Genomic DNA, 26,462 nt, shown 5'->3' on the forward strand with positions numbered 1-26,462 from the left:
TGTGTCGATCAAGAACTCATTAGTGATTAGCCCATCATGCATACTATCTCCAGCATGACTACCAAATGTGCATAAGGATCCACATGATGTGCACATGTGACCATGATGCACAAAAGAATCCTCCTCAAATAATGGATTCATGCAATGAATGAGTGTCTATGTCAAAGTATTAATATTCCCTAGAGTCCTGGTCTCTACATGTTCCTTGACAACTAAAAGAATAATCGGATACTCACCCTGTGGCTTGACAACTAGTGCCCTAACTACATTAGGGTCATCACATGCCCTCAACCTCTCAAATCATGACCCCCCACCTCTACCTTGATATTATAATCTATAAAAATAATTGGGGATCTCCGCAAGGAAAAATTCACAATACAATTTCCTTAAGAAATACATTGGAAGCTCATGATTATTGCAAGGAGGGGCATCAAAGAGCATCCACCATCTATCACACAAGTTATTTATAGTACCATAATTTATGTACCAATGGATGGTGAACCTTTTAGTTATATGTTTAATAATATCTTGTTCTCAAGTCTTTTTAAACAATGCAGAAATGCTACCTTTTGTTATTTCTTTTTTTTTTACATCTTGATATGATAATTTGTTTGCATAACATCTTCTTTGTTTACCCCTCTTAATGGACTAAATATCCAACTTACTACTAATAGAAGCTACATTGGTCATAACGGACTCAAGGGAGGATGCCAGTTGTGGTCTCATTAGACTGGTTTGTCCACAAGTTTTCAACCTACCAATGGGTACTTCTAATTCATTTTTTTCTCTTTATATTTCATGCATTATGTTGTCTTGTATGCTAGGAGGAGGTCTTCCAATCTATGTAGATTGTACAATTTCTTACTCTTGTTGTGTAGGGTTTTGATTTGGATCTTTTGGAGGGTTTTCATTTTGATTTTGTTGATTTGATTGGGGTTTTGGCAGTTCATTATTCACATTTCCTAATAAGAAACCAATTGGAATATAAATAAATAATATTTTTTTAAAAAAGTTTAAAAAACCCTACAAAGAAATGCAAAAATATATAAAACAATCAAAAAATAAGAGTGGAAAACATCCGACATGATCTCGATCTTGAACTTCTGCAATAAGGAGCCATTTTGAGGAGGCAGGTGACAAAATTCAATTTCTTCAATCTACATACACACTATGAGTAGAAAATGCAAACAAAATGAAATGGGCTACTAGTTTGTAGGCCATTTATAAAATTTCTTAGTTTTAAAAAGTTCATACATGCTATAGCGCATACAATCTTTTGAAAAATTTAAAAAAAAAACTTTAGGTGGCATATATTTTAGCACGACAACTTGGTGCACATACCCCTAATCAACATCAGTGAATGCTTTCAATTAAAAGCTAACTCTTTTCTTATACCACAAACTATAATCTTAAGTACCTTTTAAATATCTCATGATTCTTTTTATTGCCATCATTTAATTTTCTTTATGATTAGTAGAGAATCTAGCCACCATACCAAATACTAATGCAATATAAGGTCTTGTGTCCACTACATGCTCTAGTTTTCCAATCATTGATCTATATGTATTCTAGTCTACCTCCTTAGAATTATTATTTTTGGAAAGCTTATGTCTAGTAGAGATAGGTGTTCTAACTCTACAATTTTCCATTCCAAATTTCTTCAATATCTCCTTGAAATTTTTTGATTGAGAAATTAGGATACCATCCTTTATCTCTTGAATTTTCAAGCCAAAAAAAGAATTTAATCTCTCCAAGCATTGATATTTTAAACTCTTTACTCATTTTGATAGTAAAAGATTTACAAAAGTCATCATTTCTAGTAAATAATGTATCATCCACAAATATTTTTTCCAACACTATCTTCTTATATGGTCCTTATTTAATGTATATGCTATTGTTACCATTGTTCCTTTGAAAACCAATCTTTATGAGCTAATTGTGTAATCTTTCATACCAGACTCCAGGGGCTTTCTTAAGACCATACAAGTCTTTGTGTAATCTACAAACCATATCCCTTTTGTTAGGATCGATGAAATCTTTTGGTTTCTCAATGTAGGCTTCCTCTTTTATGATTCCATTCAAGAATGTTGTTTTCACATCTATTTGATATACTTTGAATCCTTTTTGTGATCCATATAGAAGTAGTATTCTAACACCTTCTCTAAAGGAGAGAGTCCTTTTCATGAATCCTTTTCATGAATATGTAATTATTTACCAAGAAGGTGTAGATTTGATAAGGAAGTTTTGATGGGAGGAAAAAAATGTTGGATTCTAATAAGGTCAAGCTTGATTACTTATAAAAAAGAATATATACATAAAAAATAATTATTTCTTTTTTTTTGCACTAGATATACAAGTCATTTATAAGATATTTTCAAATTAGAACAAAAAAAGATCATTTTCATATACTTTTTTAACGAGAAGTACACCCTATATTTTTTATAGTTAAAAAAGGGACTTCAAAATAAAATAAAATGAATAAATTATTACTCAAAAAAATAATAAAAATTATAGCCATAAAATTCATCCAATTCTACACATTTCATCCATTTATATCATCTTCAAATTCTAAACATAAATAGCATTTTTTTTTGTCATTAATGTTGAATTGTTGCATTCTAATATCACATTTCTTTATAAAAGGTGACAGAGGTTTGTGCTTTTACCATCTAAGCTCCTTCCTTTTGTATTTAGGACTTCTTTCACTCAGTCTGCCTCACTCAAAATGATCTGATTATTCATGCTCAGGTCCCATTTACTATGACTTTGGTCAATTGGATGACTTGGTTTCCACTAGTTGAAACTTGGGTCCTTTAGACTAAGACTTAGGTTTCCCTAGTTGCAACTCGAGTTTAACTATGGATTTTGGAGACTGGGGTGGTGAAGACTATTGATTTTCATTTCCTTGAACTTTGGATAAAGTATCAAGTTCATAGTAAATAAAGTTTCTATAATTTTTGAGTTCTTTTCTACTTTGTTCTTCACATTCTTCTACAATTCCATCAATTTTTACATGTGCACTTTGCATAGCCTTTTGGGTGTATAGATTCAAACAATTGTATGCTTTTCTCTTATTGGAGTATCCCAAGAATATGCCTTCATCATTTTTCACATCAAATCTTCTTCTTTTTTGACTCCTTCAGGATATAATATTTTCTTATAGATACTTTGAAATTAAAAACCTTGGGTTTATAGCCATAGCATAATTCATAAGGTGTTTGGTTTGATTCCTTCATCAATTGAACTCTGTTCAAGGTATGAATTCTTGTGTTGATTCTTCCTTCCAATATTTGCCAGCAACATTCTTCTCTATCATTAGTGTCTTTGGACAATACATAATTGACCTATTCATTCTCTTTTCTATGTCATTCTTCCAAGGTGTACCAAGTTCATATACCTATCTTTTGATTCCTATTTCATTGTATAATTTATTGAATTAAATTAAGATGAATTAACCTCCTCTATCTGACCTTAACATTTTAATTTTTTTTATATTTATTTCTCAACTCTATCCAGATACCATTTCAAATTTTGAAAAGCTTATGATTTATCTTTTAAATATATAACTATCATCATCCTAGAATAATAATTAATAAGGAAAATAAAGTACTTATTTTGATAGTAACTTTGTATGCCAATAGGTCAACAAATTTCTATATGAACCAGCTCCAAGACTTCTTCAAAATGATAATTCTTGACTTTGAAACATGTATGTCCCATATTTCCAATTTGACAATTTTTGCACATGCCCATATCAGGTTTCTGTAGGCTTGGAATGCCTCTAACTCTTTTGTTCTTGCTTACATTGACTAGGTTATCAAAGTTCACATAACACAACATTTTATGCCACAACCAAATTCCTTCTACATGAGCTATGAAACATGAATTTTTAGTTAGATCTAAGTAGAAAGATTACCTCTTGTTTGATTTTTAATCCCAACTATATTTAATTTTCCATCAAGAAGTTTAGCTTTCCTATTCATGAATTCTACCTTAATTCCAATGTTATTCTGAAAGTAGATTATGTTTCAGTCCTTCAACCCAATAAGCATTGTCAAATCTGAGTTCATTGGTTAGTGTAATACAACCTTTTCCTTTCACATAAAAATGTTCATCATTACCAAATCTAACACTCCCACCACCATAGTGTTCCAAGTGCTCAAATTTAGATTTATCACCAGTCATGTGGTGAGAATAACCATTGTCTATCATTCTTACTAACATGAGAAATGAGGGACATCTTATCATTCTCATCATCAAATTTGAATCCTTAAAAAATATATAACTCATTTCATCCTCACCACTAGTGTCAGAATATTTAGCCATGTAACAAGATTTATTACCTTTATGTTTTTAGTTACTAGAGTTTTGAAATCTATCTTGCCTCTAAACTTGTCATGCTTCTTTTCTTCTTTGCCTTCTTTTTTTGGAGAACTTGCAGCAATGTGACCAACTTCTTCACAAGAAAAAAAGATCAAAGGATTTTTGCCTTTGGGAAATCTTCTTCCAATAAATTCTCTAATAACTTCAAGATCATCATCATAAGCATCTTCATCTTCACTATCAAAATTTTTTCTTTTATATTTTGTAGCATTCTTCTTGAGTGATAGCTTATCTTGAAATGCATACTCAATATTACTAGAGTTAGGAACATAATTGTCACAGATATCTAGAACTAAAATGTTGTCAACCTTTCCATTAGGGCATCCAAAGTTATCTCATTCTTAGGATCACATCTCATTTAATGAATAGCTAAAAATATAATTGCATAAATAGGAAGAAGAGTTTTGAGTACATTGTTAACCACTGATACATCATCAATTTTGATTGCACTCACACTAGCTTTGATCCTTTCACTACACTATGCAATGGTCTCATCTTCTTTCATATTCATTTGATCAAACTAACCTCTAAGAATTTCTTCCTTAGCTCTCCTTATATTGGCATCACCCCCATAGATATCCTTCAACTTGTTCAATATTTCATGAGAAATCTAGTAAAATCTATGACTTCATCAAATTCAACATAATTGAGAGTAAAAGTAATGTCAATAATCATTGTGTTATGATTTTTCTTTTCCACAATCAAAGTTCCAGTAGGTACCATATATTTATTCTCCAAATATTTTAGGCCCATGTCACCAATGGGTTCCAAATGGAGCTTCATGGGTTCATGCCATTTTTGGATGTTATCTCTGTTTAGATTAAGAATCTCCCTTCTGTAAGACATTTCGATCTTTAGCTTAGGTCCTTGAAACATTATTTGCAAGTGCCAAAAGCTCTGATACCAATTTTTGGAAATATAAGAGGATTAGCTAAGATGGGAGTGGTGAATCAATTATGAAAAAAAAAATCCAAGATCTCTTAAGATGTCAATTCAATACCGAACCAAAACTCTGCTAAAACTAAAATACTCATGTAACTTGGTTAACATAGGAACACTTGGTTTACACTAAAAATTAATATCACATAATAATCACCAAAATAATCAATTCTTAAGAAATTTAGTGTATTTAATGTTAATTAACCTAGTTATGGAAACATAAATCAAATAACATGAACACAAGAGACATGAAGATTTAATGTGGAAACCCAATTTTAAAAAACCACCAATTGCAACTAGTTACTATTTCTAAAACTTCTTAAGTGAGTCTTGTTAGAATCCAAACCTATTAAAGGTTAAAAAATACACTGTTAGATAAGACCCTATTAGAAGTGGCCTTGTTAGTGGTATTTAGATACTTCAATCTAGAAATGCCACCTTGTTAGAGGATTGGCAAATCACTATTAGGCTATCTCTGTTAGGAGATTTGATTCACTGCTACAATTATTATAGAGTAATAATGACTTGACCTAATTGTTAACGCAACTATCTTTTCAGATTTTAGATCTATTTTCTAGCTTTAATACTTTATCCTCCTTGATTAGAATTTTCTTTGTAGCTCAATCAACTCGGATACAATAATATCCTTCTAATTTGCTTCCTTAATTTATCTTTTTCAATCCCATTCTTCTTACAATTCAATCCTCAACTTGTCCTTATATGTATATGTTTTACCTTGTCAAGTTGGCTTGAGTACACTTTAAAAATATATATATTTATCCCATGAGTTAACTAGAAATAACCAACCAAACTGTCAGATCCAATATGTTGACACAGGAGAATTCTTCATTAGTTGACCTAACTCAATCAACACTAACTAAGAAAAGAGTTTCAATTGGACTTCCTTTGGTAATTGAGTGAGCTCAAATAACACTAGTTCCATGCCAAATTTTCTTTGCTAACCGAGAGAACTCAATTAACACTAGTTTTTTATTCTATTTTCCTGGAATCCTCAACATACATAGGAAACTTCTTTTAACATCTAAGTGATGCAGTGTAAGGTAGGAAAATCCCTAGAGGAGATGTCCTAACCCTAATTAAATAACTACATAGTGGAAACAAAAACAAAAATGCAAGGTTTGGAGCCAAATCACAACTCTTTATTCATTAAATAATTGTTACATTCAATGTGTCAAGCTATAACGCCTTCCCAGTTGTGGCCAAATAGAGAGCAAGTAATATTTCTACAGGATCCCTCAAGATCAAAATCAAACCCTAGCTAGTCTAGATCTACACTCCAGTAGAAAACCCACAAGGAATATCTCAACTTGTGCTTGCAAGCCCTCCAAGAAATCTCCTCATTTTCCAAGCCACAACTACTAGCCGTTCTTCCAAAATTCTCTCTTCTAGCTCTTCCTCTTCTCAAAGATGGATGAATCACTTCTTGAATCAATGAATAAAAGACACCACCACAACCCATACTTATACCAATATAAGCCACAAGTCAGCCCATAACACTAATTAAATACAAATACATAAATTAAATGCCACAAGACAACCTACAATAGCAATTAAATGCCCAAAATTGAAATTCGAGTAAAATTGCAATGCCTCCTAGCTCTGATTGAATTAGAACTCACACTTCAAACCATAGTTAGTATTGTAGGATTTCTTCGATCCTTGAAATTTTTATCATCTAACTCATTATGGTAAATTAGTTACATGGCCTATAAATAGGCACCAGAAAATATATCTCCAAAAGCAAGGTAACCAGACCATGCTGAGCAACCAAAGACCATACCAAGAAATCAAAGACCATGTTGAGCTCCACAAACCATGTTGAGCTCCAATACCATGCCAAGCTCTATAGACCATGCCAAGCTCTTAGACCATGCCAAGCTCCTAGACCATTTTGAGCTTCATAGACCATGCCGATCTCCTAGAGCATGCCAAGCACTAGTCCAAGCACCCTCCAAGGTAGTCACCAATAAAACCCAAGATGCTTCTACATCAAATTCCCCAGGTAAATAGAAAAGTGTGTCCCACACTTTGATGCCCAAATAAAGACCAGTAACCATCTTCATCTTCACCAAAGGCTTCCACTCCAACAGTGAAAAGAAAACCAATTTGTACATCATCCACATCTACATTATTCTGTCAAACACCAGAATCTCAACCATCAAATTAGTATGCTCACAACTAGGAAAAAATAGAACATAATACTTCATTAAAAAACCCTCATCCAAATAGCAACTACTGAATCCACACCAACAACAAAAAACTCCATATCAACAACAATATGTAGATCTACATCAATACATGCCAAACTCTCAACACCAACCATCTCATTTCTCACGACAAGATTCTCTATAACATAAAATTCATCACCAAAAACAACTAGATCATCCAAATTCAAGTGCTCTACAATTTCCATGTTATACTTATCCAACTAGTCATGAAAATAAACCTCTATCTTACCATCAACAAGGTTAGGAATATCCTTAGCAACAACCTCAAGTTGCTCTGCAGGTTCTACATCAAACTTCACAAATTGATTAACAAAACCAACCTCTTCTAGCTTGACCTTGTTATGCCATTTTCTTTCTTGAATATGTCTCTTAACTAGCGAAACAAATCTCTTTTTGATCGGTAGACTCCAAGTCCACAAACATCTATAGAATGCCTTCCTTATCCTATCCTTATCTCAATTAGCCAAACTAGTTTCAAACTAAGCAACCTGCTTCTTAGCTCGATCCACTAAACTAGCTTCAAACCAAGTAGACATCTTAGAAAAAATCCTCTCCACCACATCATGGAGATTTGCAATTATCTCAACGTTCAATCCTCTTATAGCCATCTCCCAAGATATTTGAAAACCCTCTACAAAAAATCCTTCCTACGCTCCTTGTGACAAATTTATATTGTTTGCAAGTTAGATCGTAACCTGCAACCTCACACTAAAAATTAGGAACCACATCAGAAGTATAGAACCATGGATCTACAATCCAAAAACTCTCTATAATCATGCCTCACAAAGGTCAATCTTCCATCTTCGCATTGATCGATCATTTGCATGTCCTCCCTAGGTCCTAGTGCAAACTGCCTCAACTTCAATGATCTATCTACATACTCAGGAACAACTATGCTTTAATACCATTTGATGTCATAAAATGTAGGAGAATCCCCAGAGGAGATGTCTTAGCCCCTAGACAATAACTATACAATGGAAACACAAACAACAATAAAATGGTTGGAGCTAAATCACAACTCTTTAGTTATAAAATAACTATTACATGAAATGTGTTAGGTTGTAAGGCCTTCCCGGTTATAGCCAAATATAAGACAAGTAATAGTTCTAAAAGATCCCTCCAGGTCCAAATCAAACCCTAGCTAGTCCAAATCCACATTCTAGTAGAAAAACACCAAGGAAGATCTCAACTTGTGCTTGCATGCCCTCGAAGCAATCTCCTTGTTTTCCAAGCTGTAGCTACTAGCCCTTCTTCCAAAATTATCTCTTCTAGCTCCTCCTATTCTCCAAGATGGATGAATCATTCCATGAATCAATGAATAAAAGACTCCACCATGACCCATACTTATACCAATCTAAGCTAGAAATTGGCCTAGCACAATAATTAAATACAAATACATAAATTAAATGTTGCAAGTTAGCCTACAATAGCAATTAAATGCCCAAAATTGATATCCAAGTAAAATTGTGATATATTATAGCTCTAATTGAATTACAACTCATGCTTTGAACCATAGTTATTACTCTAGGCTTTCTTTAATCCTTAAATTTTTCATCCTCTAACTCACTATTGAGAATTAATTACATGGACTACAATAGGCACTAGAAAACATATCTCTAGAAGTAAGGTAACTAGACCATGTCAAGTAGCCAAAGACCATGATGAGCAACCAAAGACCATGTTGAGCTCCATAGACCTTGCCAAGCTCCAAGACCATATTGAGCTCCATAAACCATGCTAAGCTCTCAGACCATGTCAAGCTCCTAGACCATGCTGAGCTCCATAGAACATGTCAAGCTCCTAGAGCATGCCAAGCACCAGTCCAAGAACCCTCCAAAGTAGTAACCAAGAAAACCCAAGATGCTCCTACATCACTAAGTGAGCTAGTCTGACATTGATTTCTTAGTGAAGGCTTAAAATTTGTGTACAACATCAAGTAAAACTTTTTGTTTCTCGCTTGATTTATATTTTGGATATGGATTCAAGTCTGGTTGCCCTCGAAGGGTTGAGCCTGGTCTTGGATCCCTTCCTAGACCTGTATCTTGTTCTAATTGCAGCTCGGCTTACCCAGTGGAATGTTGACATCGTGAATCCTATTGGGGGGTGCTGGTGGAGTCAATGGCCCTTTATTTTGCCAAGAGATTCAAACAAGTCATACAAGGGCTCTATTGGTGGCCTAGAAGATTCAAATGAATCATATAGGGTCTCTTGGTTGGAAGGAAGTCTTTCTAGCAGAGAAGGTAGCTAACATCCCTATGGAAGCTCCTAGAGTGATTAGTGGTGAGGAGGGGGTGGAAATAGTTGTACTAGATGGCTTGGTTGATAGTGTGTTAGCTAATCTAAAGCTCTAGCTCATAGGTTTATTTGTTTCCTTCCATTGATCAATTGAGATTGTCAAGAAGTGGGTAAGTCAGAGATGGAAGCTAAAGGGGAGTGTGATGGTCTCAGCCATGTTAGGAGGCCTCTTTTTCTTTAAATTTAAAGTAGGTAAAGATATGAAAATGGTGATGATTGGTTCCTAGTCATATGGAAAGCATAGCCCAGTGGTTCCTAAGTGGCATGCGATATTAGATCCAGTGAAAGATCTAAATAAAATGGCTTCAGTCTGGGTCAGGTAACCAGGCATTCCACTTGAGTTTTGGAATGAGAGGATCCTAAAATCCATTAGGGATTCCTTTGGGCACTTTGTGGCTATGGATATGGTTACCTTGCAGAGATCCCAATTGGTCTTTGCAAGGTTTAGTGTAAATGTGGTGGTGGGAACTTCTTTACTTGAGTTTATTACACAAAGCTTGAAGTGGGGCAAGAAGATTTTACCCATCATCTATGAGAAGGTGGGTTTATTTTGACATAAATGCTCATCATTTGGGAATTTGATTTTCCATTGTAAGAAGCTAGATAATATGGCTGAGTAGAAAATAGAGGGAGAATTTGAAGTGTGGACTCCCCTAAGGATTCAGGGGCAAAAAGAGTTGGGTGTTGTAGTAAAGTGGTGACTTCCTCCCACCCCAAGATGGAGGTAGAAGCTAAGAATTCTCAATTAGAATGGGAGAAGGGGTTGACTTCTCCTCCTAGAAAGGAGAAAAATGATAACCCTTAATTTGTGTTGGGAAGATTTAGGATGGAAGTGTTGGAGGAGAAGTCTTGTTTGAGTCAAGACTCAAATAAACTTTGTACACAATAAGGAAATATGGGGGGATTGCACGAAGGGGAAATTAATTATTTTCCCTTTTTACAAGATATTTAGGAGCTCCTCAATGCTCCTTCGAGGAACTTGGTGATTTAGGAGGTTTTTAGAGGTGACATAAATAAGGCCTTCTAGGAAGAAAGGTGAATGAATCAAAGGAGGAGGAGGTTACTAGAGTCCTTTGCTGAAATGAGCATAAACTACCAAATAAGATGGTGGATCTAGCCTAGCTGGATGATAAGGAAGGGAAGTGGCAAACCTAGAGAAGATAAACAAGGGTTTCAAGGAAACCTAAGATGGTAGTGGAATTGAACTTGGATGTAGGGAAATTAGGAAAACAAAGTAAGAGAGCAAAGTAGATGGCAAGGGAGGTGGCAAGCGTTAGGAGAACCACTTTGGAATCCATGAAAAAAGGTAGAAAATGATTATTATATCATGGAAAATGAGAGGGCTAAACAACCCTCATAAGTAGTTCACCCTCAAACAACAATTGTCAAACTAGAAAATTGATATCCTACTTATCCAGGAGGTTAAAATTATTATGATTAAATTGATGAATATTGTAAGTTATGTATGGCCAGCAATGAAATTTTGTTGTAGTGAAGTGAGAGGTGCATTAGGAGGAGTGGCTACCTTCTGGAACCTAGATGCTGGTAATAGTAGTTTAGTCTATCCTTCTAAATTTTATCTTATAACTGAACAAAGGTTGGGTGATATGATATGGAATATTGTTAATGTGTATTCTTCTAATAATAGAAAGGGTAGAAACAACTTATGGGAGGAGGTATTATTTTTTCCCTCTCAAAATAAGAACACCTTTTTCATGGGAGATTTTAATTTTCCTATGCACCCCTCGAAGAAAATTGGAGGAATGATTAATTTTAATGATAGTATGAAGGATCTAGCTGATTTTATTAATAATAATTATTTACTAGACATGGAGATGTTTGTTATGAAGTTCACATGGTGGAATAATAGGAAGGGTGTTGACCTTATTAAAATGAAATTATATAGACTCTTGATCCAAACAGGGTGGGAAGGATTAACATCCTCCACTATTACAGGACTACCAAGGATAGTATCAGATCATGCCCCTATCCTTTTTAACTAGAAGGTAGATTTTTTGGGGGGCACAAGACCTTTTAGATACAAAATAATGTTGCAATCCAATCCTAACTTTAGCTCTAGTGAGGCAGAGTGCTGGGGGATTAAGATTGAAGGGAAAACAATGTATAGACTCTTTGTTAAGTTGGAGAATGTTAGAAGAAATTTGTTACCTTGGAAGAAGAGCTATTTTGGTGATATCTTCAAGACTATGGTGGAGGTGGAAGGGAAGCTAGTTGAACTCCAAAAAGCTATGGAGGAAGGCATACACATAGATAAAATTATATAGGAGTATAATTATAGAAAACTGTAGAAGGAAACAATGATCAGATATGAGACTTACTAGAAGCATAGATCAAGGGTGCTATGGCTTAAAGTGGGTGATAGGACTACTGCATTTTCTCATACATCATCCTCAATCCATAAATGAAGAAATACTATTGATAATATCAAAGATGACAATAATGTGAAGTTGAATAAACCTTAAGAGATAGGGAGTTGGGTGATGGCTTACTTCAAAAATTTGTACCTAGAAAAGTAAAGTGACTTCAAAGAGGAGGAAAGGTAATGGCCTATTGATTCTATGCCCACAACAATCTCAACTAAAGATAATGAGGAGCTTGTTCAAATGGTTACTGAGGAGGAAGTCTACAAAGTTGTGTTCTCCATGAAAACTTATAAATCCTTGGGACCTAATGGTTTCTCATCAGTGTTCTTTTGGCACTTTTGGGAGCTCATCAAGTTGGATCTCCTTTAGGTGGTTCATGATTTTTTTAGAATTGGGAAACTTCTTAAACATCTCAATAGAAATTTCATTGCATTGATCCCCAAGGTGAAAGAGCCAAAGGTCCTTTCTAATTTTAGGCCAATTAGCCTAAGTAACACTACTTACAAGATTTTCTCAAATATTCTAGTGAATGGGTTGAAGCTGCTCTTACATAAGTTCATAATGAAAACCCAGAGCAGGTTTGTGCCAGGGTGACAAATTTTGGATGCTACTATAATGACACATGAAGTCTTGCACTCTACAGAGAAAAGTGTTAATCCTAGTGTGGCCTTGAAACTTGACATCTCTAAGGGTTATGATAGGATTAATTAGACTTTCTTGTATAAAGTTATGGAAATAATAGGCCTGAGTGAAAAGGTAATTAGAATGGTGAAGTTGATGGTAGAAACTATCAACTAATCTGTGATTGTTAATGGGTCATCATGGGGAAATTTTGGACGGGAGAGAGGACTTAGGTTGGGTGATCCTATCTCTCCCTACCTGTTTATTATGGTTGATGAATTTCTTGTGAGAGAATTCATGAGAAATTTGGAGGGGAGATAATCAAAGATATTAAACCTACATCCACACTTCCTCCCAAAGTGATTTAGTAGTTTGTGGATGACACCTTTCTTAGTGGGGAGTCCTTAGTGGGAGAAGCCAAATCTTGGAAGTTAGTGTTGGAGATATATGTTGTGAATGCAGGTCAAAAGATTAATTTTGATAAAAGTTTCTTCTTCAAAAACTCCCTAACCTATAGTGAAGGACTATTAATAGTTTAGCATATAATATTGATGAATTACCAGATACTTATCTGGGTCTTCCATTAACCATGAAAGATGTGAGTAACAACTACTAGAAAGAATGGAGAAAAAGATGATTGGATGGAAAGTTAAAACTCTGAGTAGTGTGGGAAAACTGTAACTACTTATCTCCTCTCTCCAAGGATTACCAGTGTACTTCCTCTTCTTATTTTAAATTACTTAGCATATGGCTAATAAATTAGAAAAAAATCAATGTAATTTCCTTTGGTCTGGATGTAGTGAGAAGATTAGAATAAATTTGGTCAGTTGGGAAATGGTTTGCAAACCTAAGTATAGAGGTGGCTTGGGAGTAAGGAACATAACTAATCTGAACAATGTACTTCTCACTAATATGGGGTGGAATCTATTGAAGGGATAACCCAATTGGTGTAATATTATGAGAGCTAAGTACCTTGGAAATTTGATGTTCTCTCACTATACCTAGAGAAATGATCTTCCTATGGGCTCTAAAATCTGGGGTAATATTGTGAATAATAGAACCCTTTTGAAGGAGGGAGTTAGGTGGCTTGTGTGGAATGGTAACTAGATTAATTTTTGGGATGATCCATGGCTTATAGATAAACATTTATCAAAAACTAAGTTTGGGTCTCTCTAGTATCACCTACAAGACCAGGGGAGTGGAATGGTAGCTGATTTTATTTGCCTAGGAAGAAAATGGCAAAAGGTGAAGCTACAATAGAATGATATGATTGGAAGGAAGCATATTGAAGAGCTTAATTCTTTGTTGGAACATTACAAGATCCTGGGAAGGGGTAGGAATGGTGATTTCATTTGAAAGGCTACGTTGGCGAGGGAGTTCTTCGTTAAATCTTCCTATAATTTAATGTTCAAGAAAACTCTTGAACCTAATGACTAGGGGAATGTTTGGTTTAATCACTTAATCCCAAAGATCAACATTTTTTCATTAATCACCATTCATGGGAAAATTATTACTATTGACAACTTGACGAAGCAAGGGTTTTGAATACCAAATAGATGCTATATGTGTAAGATGGAGGAAGAAAGCATCAACCACTTATTCTTGCATTGCAATTTTTCTTATAAGGTGTGAGAGAGGATTCTTTAGAAGCTGGAGATGAATTGGCTATGCTTAATGTGGACATGGGGTATTTAGTGAACTAGTAGGGCCCCTTCACCCACCCCTTCCTTATAAGTCAATGGAAGATTATTTCCCAACATGTTTGTTGGGGTATTTGGAAATAGAAAAATAATAGGGTGTTCAAGAATGAGGATAGGGAGGTGAATGTTGTGGTGGAAACGGTCTACAAATTGATAGTCGAGAATATTACTTGTAGTAAATGGAGAAACTTGACATTCCCCACTTCCACCCTGGAGGTTAGAGTGACCAAGTGCTGGTCATTGGAGTAAGGGATTATGGAGATTGACAATTCTAATCTTATGGCTCGAAAAAGAACCTAATGGAAACCCACACCTACTAATTGGGTCAAGCTCAATTTTTATGGAGCTGCCAGAAAGGAGGGTTCAACAAGTGGAGGGATAGTTAAGGACAATAAGGGAAGGATGATATTGGTGTATATTGATTCATTAGGAAAAGTTTCAAATAATAAAATGGAATTATTGGCTCTGTAATAGGCCTTCAAATTATTCCTAAGTGTGGGATGGAGGGAAGTGCAAATTGGAGGTGATTCTAAAATTATTATTGATATTGTTAAAGGTAATATGCTGGAGGGATGGGAAACCAAATAGGTGATTGATTATATCAAGTACCTATTAACTTTTCTCAATAGGTTCTATTTGAATCACATATTTTAGGAGGGAAATAGTGTGGCCGATGGTATGGTGGTGATTGGCTTAAAGCTAAAGGGGCTTAGACATTGGAGGAATTTGAACACTTTGTGAAATTTGGCAAGGGAGTTAGTGAGCCACAAAGTGAAAAATGATGATTCCTAGCTTGATATTTTCCATTATGTTATTGAGCTAGTAGGGAAGACATGTCCTAGATGCATAGTTGGTAAGGAGTAAAGGATCAGTTACAAGTAATAATAAATACTTATGGCCCAAAAATTGGAAGTTTAAAAAGGGTGATTTTTTATTTATTTCCTTATATGTGTCATTGTATAATATGCAAAGACAAGAATTATTTTTTAAAGGGTTGATGTGCATAGTGAATGATGGAAATGATTGGGGGATAGATCATGGTGTCTGACATGTGATCTTTCTTAAAAATTTGGTTGGCATCATTATTACTATTAATTGTGATTATCATCTTTGCTTTTTAGTTTTTCTACCTAAGTGTGAAGTCTTTTTGAGAAACCATGTCTGGGCTCTAGAGAAAAATAGAGGAGAGAAAAAAATTGTAGAGATGGGCGGTGATTTGATGCGCATTGAACTAGCTATGGTTGATGATAATATGAGGAAGCCCTTAGTCTAGTACTTACTGAAGGAGGGAGGTTTTGGCTCATTCATGGAGGCTCTTAATGAGTATGAAAATAATTTCTCTATGCAATTTGTTAACTCCTGGGAAAATTGTGGAGTTATAATAAATGGTATCTCATTTCAGGTTTTGGAGGAGGTGATTTCTCTAGCAATGGGCTTGGCTATGAAGGTTAGGAAATGGAAAAAGGTGACAAATGAAATGAGCCTGCAACATTTTGGTGGAGGGTGGGAAATCGATTCGGCATAGAGGAGGTTTCATGTGAGAGAAGCTTCTTGACCCATAAAACAAGGTTTGTTTGGTTTTGATGAAATATCTCACCCTAGAAGGAGGGTATGGAGTCTCCTACTACTATCACATTTCTCTTCTTAATAATTTTCATCATTGGGATTTCATTTTACTTCCTTTCTTCTTATTGCATGAATTAGAGGATATTGTCATTGATGTGAAAGGAAAATGGGGAAGTGGGTTAATTTTACTATTTTATACTAGGGTTTAATTTTTAGGTTGTATCAATTCCACCTTGCCTGGTTCACCCCTAGGATTGTGGAAATTCACATTCCAGTGCACCTAAAATCTCAACCCCAAATGGTTCCCCTTAAGATTATGGATTCTAGAGCTCCTACCCAATAGCCCTCACCTGTGGGTCCCTATTGAAGCCCTCCACAATGGGGAAAAAAGGGAAATAGGATGAAAGGAGAAGGTGCTAGTTGAGTTGGAGGAAGAGGGAATAGGAGGCAGGAGGAGGTTGGGGAGGTTAGCAAAATCTAATGCCAAGAGGAAGTTGAAGGAGAGAACCTTGGAGGAGGAGGAGTTAGATTTTGAGGATTCAGGCTGCCCTAAGCAGAGAATGAAGGATAAAGTGGTTAACTTTGGGGAAGGAGGTATGGAGGAGGTGGAAGAGGAGATTTTAGACTCCTCTAGGTAGGACTCAAGAGAAGGAAAGGAGAATAAATAGGTGTCACATATTTTAGTGACAATTGATCTAGGGTATGTGGACCTAACAAAAGATCAATTCTGTGATACAGTGGATAGGATGCCTTACCCCACTATGATCTCCTCCCCTTTTAAGGTTGTTTCCATTAATGCAACTAATCCTATGATTATGAAGGATACTACAAAGGCTAGTACTAATGGCCATCTGGGTGAGGTGCAAAAGGCTGGGAATGAGGTGTGGGATAGAATCCAGGCACTAGAGGGGAGAATGTACTTGCTGAGCAAGCTCATGGTAAAAGTGACACATGTGACTACTACCACTCTGTGCTTGCTTAAGGGTGCTGAAGGGGACCTATCTAAGGAGGAATTTAAGATGCTTTTTGATTTGTTGGCAAAGGAAAGAGGCCATGAAATCTTAAGGGTTACCTCCTTTTTCTTTTTATGTTGTTAATCTATTGGTTTTCAAACTTTTTTGGTTGCAAGATTGTCATGCCTTTGTTAATATTTTTCTGTAGTTTCTTAAGTTTGATACTAGGAATTTTGTTAAAGCTTGCTAATACATTCTTAATTATGGTTTCAAACTTTGTTTTTGTTTTAAGAAGCAATAGGGGTTTGATTAGTTTTGATGGTTTTCCACTTGTAGTTGACCAATTAGTTTGTAACAGGTCAACCCCCTAGTTTTGGCTGCTTATAATTCAAACATAAAATTTAATGATTGTATTAAAAAATCCTATCCTTGAATCAAATGATCCACCAAGTCAATCCTTATCATGAACACACTTTCCATTACCCTAGAAATTAACTAAGTCATCTGGAAATCATGATTTATCACAAACAAATAAAATTTTGTTCCTTGACTAAAACTAAGGTTATGAGACTCAATCATCACTGAATTTTTTTTTTCCTATAGAGCTTCTATCTTGGCATCATTATTATGACTTGGTTGATACTTATGTTTGGTTAACATTGAATTCACTTGGCACTTATTGTGGCTTGTTTAATAATAGAATTACATGACATACACTTAAAAATTCCTTGATCTTTTACTCTATTGCTTAGTCAAGCTCATGCATTATGTCAGTCTCTTCACATATCTTCATAATGTAAACAATTAAATTATCTTGTAAAAATCTAGGTAATCAAAGGTCCATTGTAGCTTCATTTCAATAACTCGTCATTTCGTCTAAGTGCTTCTGTTATGAGATATTTCTTAAATCCTCTTCATCAATCAAATAGATATGACATTTAGATTAGATAGAAATATGTCTCATCAGTAGATTTGACATTAATGGCAACACAACAATTTTTTCAATTTTAAATTTCAATATGATCTGTTATTTTGTAGAATTGTATATCTATGACCCTCCTATCTCAATCAAATTTATACCTTTCATGATAAGTGGTCTTTTTTTATAAGCATTAATTAATTTTTTTTGAGTACTTCCTCATTTTTGTCATTGTTTACTACTACAAGTTTAGGAACTTTATTTGATACATTCCAAAATAACACAAATTGTGTAGCACTCCATCAATGGAATTTCTAATAGAATATGACATGTTTCATGAGCTCCAACTTCTCTTTCTACAAATAACTCTAATAATATCTTTTTGTATTTTTTTTCTACTAAATCATCTACATTTTGAAGCTTTGATAGAAAAATCAACATTTTTTGATATACTCTAGAGGGTTTGTCCCCTTTCTTGCATACATTACAATGTATTTGATAACTACATATCTTAAAAGGAAATCATGTGAATCAACATTAGTCTTTCACAATTATGGTATGCAGAGATTGGGTAAAATAAATGTTTCATCATTTCTTTTTAGTTCAATTTTTTTCTCACCTATCTTTATATCTTTATTAAACTTTAATCCCCACAAATTAAATTACTAAGGGACATTATCTATATAAGATTAGAAAATAAATATCTTGTTAACTCAAGTTGTCTAAATAGGTGATATAGAAAATTAAGATACAACTATAAGGTAATTAGTTAATTACTCGCAAATCACTCTTCTTTTTTTACATAGGTATCCACCTTCTTTATATACCATATGTTCTCCAATACAATCAAGTATATTTTTATAGTCATGGTTGATATCCATCTCAACTATTTCTTTCAAGGTATCTTTTAGTGGCTAACATTTGCAAATTGGCTAATTTTAGAATTTTTTGGCTAATAATTTAAGATTTGATACAACCTAAATCACCATAGTTTTATAAAATTTAATTCTAGAATATTTAAAATCACTCAGTAATTTATTTTATTAAAAAATTCAAACTCAAATATTCACCACATTATTCGTTACATGATTAGATGTGAGTCACCTAGATATATTATATTATTGGAGAAATGAAATTTAATTGGCCAATAATTATCATAAGTCTTATTTACTTTATTCATATATCACCAATATTTAGTTTACACTATTGATTTAAAGTCTATGTAACAATCCTCAAAATATTCCACAAGGTAAAAAACTATTCAATTTTGATTTCTAATATTCCATGGGGATTAGTGAGATTCCTATTATTATTGAGATTTATCAATATTTTATACAAAAAAGTCATGATTCAAAAATAGTCACCAATATTAATCATATTTAGAATACAAAATTGAGAGATTCTCCAATAGAAATAATTTTGTTCTTTCACAATAATGAAATATTCACCAATATTTTATATCTTTTTTTGGAGGTGGCTTTCTTAAAGTTTACCCTGATTTCTTTAGAATTCTTGAGACATAGATGCAGACAAAAAAATTAGAATATCTAAAAATGGTATTTATTGTTTTGAATATATGTTTGTTTTAAACAATTATTCAATTTTATGTTGTCTCTAATGTTATAAAAAAATTTCAAGCCTTTATTGAGCAATCAGTGATAGCCTAGCTCACTCAGGTATCAAAGGTAGTCTCCTATATATGTCAAGTGTTCTATTATAACCAAGTTCAGAAATAGTATCAACCAAGCTCAGTCAATTAATGAAGAAAAGTTACTATTGACCAAGTTGGGTCGTTTAAAATTATAAATCTTTTTCTAGCCAAGTCAGTTCTATTAATGAAGGGACCCTTTGTGTTGACTAAGTATTCAATTCTATATTAACTAATTTTCAACATATAAAGTTTGATAAATTTATTGGTTAATACAAGTTGAATTAAGGGATGAAAATTATTTGATTAAAAGAGTACTCAAGCTAACTTGACAAGTTAAACCAAATATATGAAAGGTCAAGTTGAGGATTGAAATGTGGAATTGAAGAAAATGAATAAAGGAAGAAAATTTGAAGGATATCTATAAAGGGTAGAGCATCCAAGTTGATAGAGTTGCAAAGAACATTCTGATCAAGGAGGATCAAATAATCCAACAATAATATAGATCTAAATTAGAATAGTTAGGTTATGTATAGGATCATGGTGTGCCAAAAAGTGGTGATGTGACAAAAATAGATTTTGAAAATGTCTAAAAGCATTTCAAAATCCACTCTAACATTTTTCCACCCATCCTGATACCAAAGCTAAAAAGTAGGCCCAAGCCTTATCAAGTATCTAATTTCATCTTAGATATCTGATATTATTGGATATCTCATATGATATCGGATACTTGATAACTATGCTATCATTTAGAAAAATAATAAGCAAACCTGAGGATTGTTATTTTCACACTGTATTTTAGTTTTGAGCTCCAATATTTGATTGTGCAATAGATATATGATATAGGTTAGTGGTTTTTAGTTTTTTTAATGTTTTTAATCAATTTTATTATAAATTTTTTAAATCTTATTATAAATTTGTTAGTTTTAATTGAATTTGTTAAAGTTTAGGTTTTTTTGATAGAAGTTATTAAAATTTAGGTTTTTTAAAATAGATATTTTGCTTTACAAATTAATAGGCATGGTTGACCAAAATGATGATATTGAGGCAGGAAATATTGTTCCTTGTAACCACCCATGAAATGATCCAGTGCCCACTCAAAATCATCCCTCAAATGATCCCCTACCCTGTCAAGATCCTGCTCGAATCGAGGATTTGATATTTGAAAATCTCATTGAATTGAAAGCTTTGCCAACAACATATAATATTGTACCCACTTTGTCTCCTATGTTATCCATGTTAAACACCATAGTGGATAACATTGGAACACTTACCAATGAACAAAATGTCTCTCTTCATTGGCGTGACAAAATGCATGAGATGTTTGATGATGGGTTGGACTATGGTGAGGTTGTAGCCCTTAATATTGATTAAATGGTGCACAAATGATGCCATACATGTGAAATTTTGGGATCATTGGTGGATGGTTTTTGACATCCCTCCACATAGTAATTTAGAGGTGTCATTTTATTTCCTTAGAAAATTGTAAGAAAAATTTGTGTTGGGCCTCAAGGTGAACTATTGGATCATGAAGCCCAACATGGGTCTAGGAGGAGGAGCTCCTCAGCATAGACCCTTTGCCCAAAAAAATAAATATGGCACTTTTGTGCCCCCTATTGATGTCTCCCCCCCTCCTTGAGTGCAATAGGCTGATATCATTTTAGAGGCTAGCTCTCAAACTATTAGAGTTATCCATAGATTGAGTAGCCTATTGATATCCTAGGCTAGGTCAGTGCTACCTCTCTGTGTTGATGATGTTAGTGCGAGTTTATTGTTAGTGATCTCATCAAATGTTTGTGTGCCCCATATTTGCATAGTGTGCAAGAATATTTGTCTGGGTCCCATAGGTGATCCTCCTGAGTATCAGTTTGTATTTGATGAGGATACACCAAACATGCATGTAGAGGCTACAAACCCTAATGTGAGAGAGGAGGGGCATGTAGAGGCATGGAATCCATCTGTGTCAGTATATGTATACATTTTTCTGCTACAACATATGCAATTTAAAGTTAATCTTTATAATAGAGTAATTTTAATTTTTAAGCCATACTAACTTATGCATGTATGTGATTTTCATTAATGTTTAGTTGATGACTAAGGAGTTGTTGAGACAGGTTGATGATGTCAAGCTCTTGGCTCTTTCATTTCACCTTGAGACATTTACAATATATTATGTTGTGTTGTTGCATTCTTTATTTTATTTGATATTGTACCATATATGGTTTCTAATCTTTCTTTTTTCTTGCAGGCATCACCTATCCCTGGAGGACAAAGTGCAAGGGATGAGCGAGGACCCATTGACAAGGGAAAGGTAATTAGGTGCTTTCTATTTGATTAAATATCAATGCATTCTTGTAAATTTTTTATGATAATGAAATTTAATTACATTCTTTATTGGATAGGGTATGGCTACTTGTGATAAGCCCATGCAAATTATGCATCGTAGATGTTCTAGCATTTCCATTCACACTGAGAGCCCCATTGTATATATAAGTATCTTTTATTTTTCATTTTCCTTATTTTCATAAATAAATTCAAAACTGATTTATGTGATATTAAAAACTATTATTTTATATCTCATAGGAAACTCCTAATGCACATGAGGTTGGAGGGTAGAGTTTTGTATCTTTCTTGATGCAACCACTATATCCTAAGGACGAGCCAACACAGGTAAATTGTAGTTTGAATTCTTGATTATATGTTATAAATTTAGCATGCTATGAATTATAATGTTATAGTTTAGTTGTAGATTCATCTAACAAAGATATTTGAACATACCTAGGCCATAATCAGTGAGGTACAAGCGTTGTCGAGGACATATGCAAGGACTCCTGACTAGTGTTGGAGGTCGACGAGAGAGGTATTTATAATAAAAGTTTAATAGTATAAATCTTTACTAAAAAAAAGATCATTATTCATTTGAGTAATTCAATGTTAGATACAAAGAATCATATAAATTTAGTAGTCTAACTTTGGATTTTCCCTTTTTGTTTATGTAGGAGGCATCCAATCCACCTAGTGCAGTGAAGAGGCTACATTTTTTATATGGATCTATGTATTTTGATATATATTTGTGTAGTCTGTCTATGAATACATGAAATTTGTTATGTATTTATGTAATTTTTCTATGGATGCATGTATTTTGATATATATATTTTTGTCATTTATGTGCACAATTATATACATATTAATTTAGTATCTAGTATTGTTCAATTTAGCGTGGATCATGTGTATTGTTCATATTTATGGAATATCATTAATTTTTATCATGTTTTTTATATTCAATTCAAATGCAATAATTTGTGAAAAATATTTTAACAACCTTTATTATCAAATTTGGATGCAATGTTTAATTTGAAATGCTATCATGAGTTATATCTTTTTTCTATCAAAATTTGTATAGTTAATATATGAGAGTTCACTTTCTATCATGTGATTCAGAGTAAGAAAAATAGGAAAACCTTATTTATAGAGAGAAATGATAGAAATGAGTGACATACATAAAACCATTGTTTTTCTTGTTGTTTTAGTTTTAGATTGTATTTATACCTTATCTTGGCATAATGATGCAGAGCCCTTCGGTACACCTTTAATAAAAAATAATTTAAGTAAGGGGATTCACAAAAGGATGGTAGTCTATCAAGGAATTGGCATGAACTTAAAGGCTTCAACAAAGATCCATGGCATTTTAGACAATAACATCAACAGACTTTTTAACCTCCTACACAAGGTTCACATAACCCCAAATCTGATTTTAAACTCCACCTTCAACCTTGAAACTAACTCTTGGCTTCAAATCTAATCTCAACACACTTAAGGACTCCACTTCTCAACCATGGATTCTATTCCAAACCATGAACTCATTCCTAGACTCATAATCTTTGATAACTAGCCCTTCACTTTGTTACTGTCCTCATACTACAACTTTTCAATTTCAACATAACCTCAAAATATCCCAACTTAAGAGACATGATTGGATCAAACCTTTTAAACTTGATTCCCCGATACCATATCCATATGAATAAAATCTATACATTTCTCACATTGATTAGATTGTCCATACTAATCCACTTAACAAAACTTAGGGACCAAATTATCCAAAACATTCCTTCTTGTTGTCCTTTGTATAGACCCAAACATAATCATTTAAATTTTCATTACATTACTTGCCCATTATTGATCTAATCAACATCTAAAGGTCCTAATAAGGAATTTTCCACCCTATATAGTACTATAAATCTTATAATTCCTTACATTCCCATGATTAGCCTTCTGGGCCATATTTTGCATATAATGCAACTTTTATGTAAACTAGCTTCATTAATGCATTCTATCATTTAAAAAATTATATAGGTGTTTCCAACCTTTTATGGTCATGGCCAAAACCCTAACTAACTCTTTGCACTCATTTTCACTTTGTAAGAAAAAGTTGCAAAATTGCAATTTTGAGCAATTTTTTTTATAACTTTAAATTCTTAATTAGAAAAGTCCACCAAACTTGGTAAGGGGTTATCAATATCCCTCATGAACTCTAAGTTATGACACATGGAAGATTGACCTTGATATTCACTTAGATCACCTTGGAGACTCTATGGTAGGGGTGGATGCGGATGATGGGGGCTCTCTACGGCCAAAAAAAGGGTGTAGCTAGGGTTCACTCTCCCATTCAAAGCTAATGGCACTAATGATTTGATACCAAGTTAATGGTTTCAAAGTTATTCTATGGTGCACCTATGAACTAAAGCACACTATGAATTTTGGCATTCAACGAGATTGTTGTGCCGAATCCAAAAGGAATGTGATCTTTCAAAAATGAGATAGGTTACTTTAGGCCTCAACATGACTATCCTATATCATTTGAAGTTTCATTGATATCCCCCATCAGCTCTGAGTTATGACCCTCAGAAGATCAACCTCAACACATACGTAGAGCACATTGGAGACTCTCGGTACAGGATGGTCACAAATGATGGAGGCTCCCTGTGCCTAGAATAAGGGTGTCTCTAGGGTTCACCCATCCATCCAAAGCTAATGGCATTGACAATCCAATTCCAAGATCAATGGTTTCAAAGTTACGCTATGGTGTACCTATGAACTGAAACACACTGCGAGTTTTGGCATCGAGTGAGATCACTATGCCGATTACAAATGGAATGTAATTTCTTGAAAATGAGACAAGATACTTTAGGCCTCAACATAATCATCCTATAGTATTTGACATTTCATTTATTTCCTTCATGAGATTTGAGTTATGACCCTCAAAAGATTGACCTTGATATGCAATTAGAGCACCTTCGAGACTCCTTGGTATGGGGTGGTTGTGAATGATGGAGCCTCTCTACAGTCAGAACAAGGGTGTCACTTGGGTTCACCCACCCATTTAGATCTAATGGCACTAATGACTCGATGCCAAGATCAATAGTTTCAAAGTTACGCTGTGGTGCACCTATAAATTGAGGCACACTAGGAGTTTTGGCATTGAACAAGATTGTTGTACTGAATCCAAATGGAATGTGATTTCTCAAAAATGTGATACATTATTTTAGTCCTTAGAATGAGTGTCCTTTAGCATTCAACATTTCATCTATAGCCCTCATGAGCTCTAAGTTACAACCCTCCAAAGATTGACCTCGATATGCACTTAGAGTACCTTAGAGACTCCTTGGTATAGGGTGGCCACAAAGGATGGAGGCCTTCCATGGCTAGAACAAGGGTGTCACTAGGGTTCACCCACCCATCTAGAGCTAATGGCATTAAAAATTTGATGCCAATGGGAAAGGTTTCCTTGCACATTCTAAATTGTTGATCCAACCACTAAGACTTGTGACTATGTCTTGCATATTTGTAGAAAAGATTTGTATTGAAATTTGAAATAAAAATTACCACACTGATTTATTTTTCAACCAATTCACATCTAGAGCCCTCACCCCCACTCTTCAATGTGTATTTCACTATTTCATATACCTTTTTTTTACTATTGTCTTCCGAAGATCTTATTTGCACCCCTCATGGAAATATGTGTCAAACTTGGATAAGCCACTATATTCTAAACACTTCTCATTTAAGAAAGAATTTATATAAAAGAAAAAACCATCAACTCTATGACATAAAAAATGATCTAGCAAGTCTCTTGATGATTTTGGAAGACCACTAGCACCACAATTCTCCAACATTTTTTTACTATGCAAAGTAGAACAAATTTAGCATAATAGTTCATGGTGCATAGAAAACTCAACATGATATTTGCAACAAAATGTATTTTGAATTTTAAGTGGCACACAATAAAATGCCTTAAAAGATTGAAAATCTCTTTGTGATATATGAAGACTTGGATGAATCTCTCTAAATTGCTTGAAAAACATAGTTTGACTTACCTACAAATAATGTTTAGGATGTGGCGTGCAGCCTCTGATACCAATTCTCAACTTTAACATGTCTTTAGCATTTAGTGATACTCTTGAGTTAGAGTGCCAAAATTGTGTAATTTCTTCCTTCACATCATTGGATCGCTTCTTATCAAAACATGGAAGTCTCCCATGAAAAGTCCATGTTTCATTTTGAAAAGGATCATCAATTTTCTCTCATCTACTAAGTGCTCTTCTCAAAGTAGTATGATTTAGGTTCAAGTAAATACAAATTTGTCTCATATATCTACCCTTTCTCAAATGATGACTTACCAAAGAGGTTGTAATAAACCTTCAAGAAAATATTTTATCCTTATCCCTGTTATTTTTCCCAATGCTATAAGAGCACTAAAAAGATTCTTCATAATAATGGCATTTCTTTCTAATTTTTTATTGACATG

This window comes from Cupressus sempervirens, chromosome 5, assembly GCF_028749045.1.
Source record: "Cupressus sempervirens isolate cs-2001-9-10 chromosome 5, ASM2874904v1, whole genome shotgun sequence".
NCBI lineage: Eukaryota > Viridiplantae > Streptophyta > Pinopsida > Cupressales > Cupressaceae > Cupressus > Cupressus sempervirens.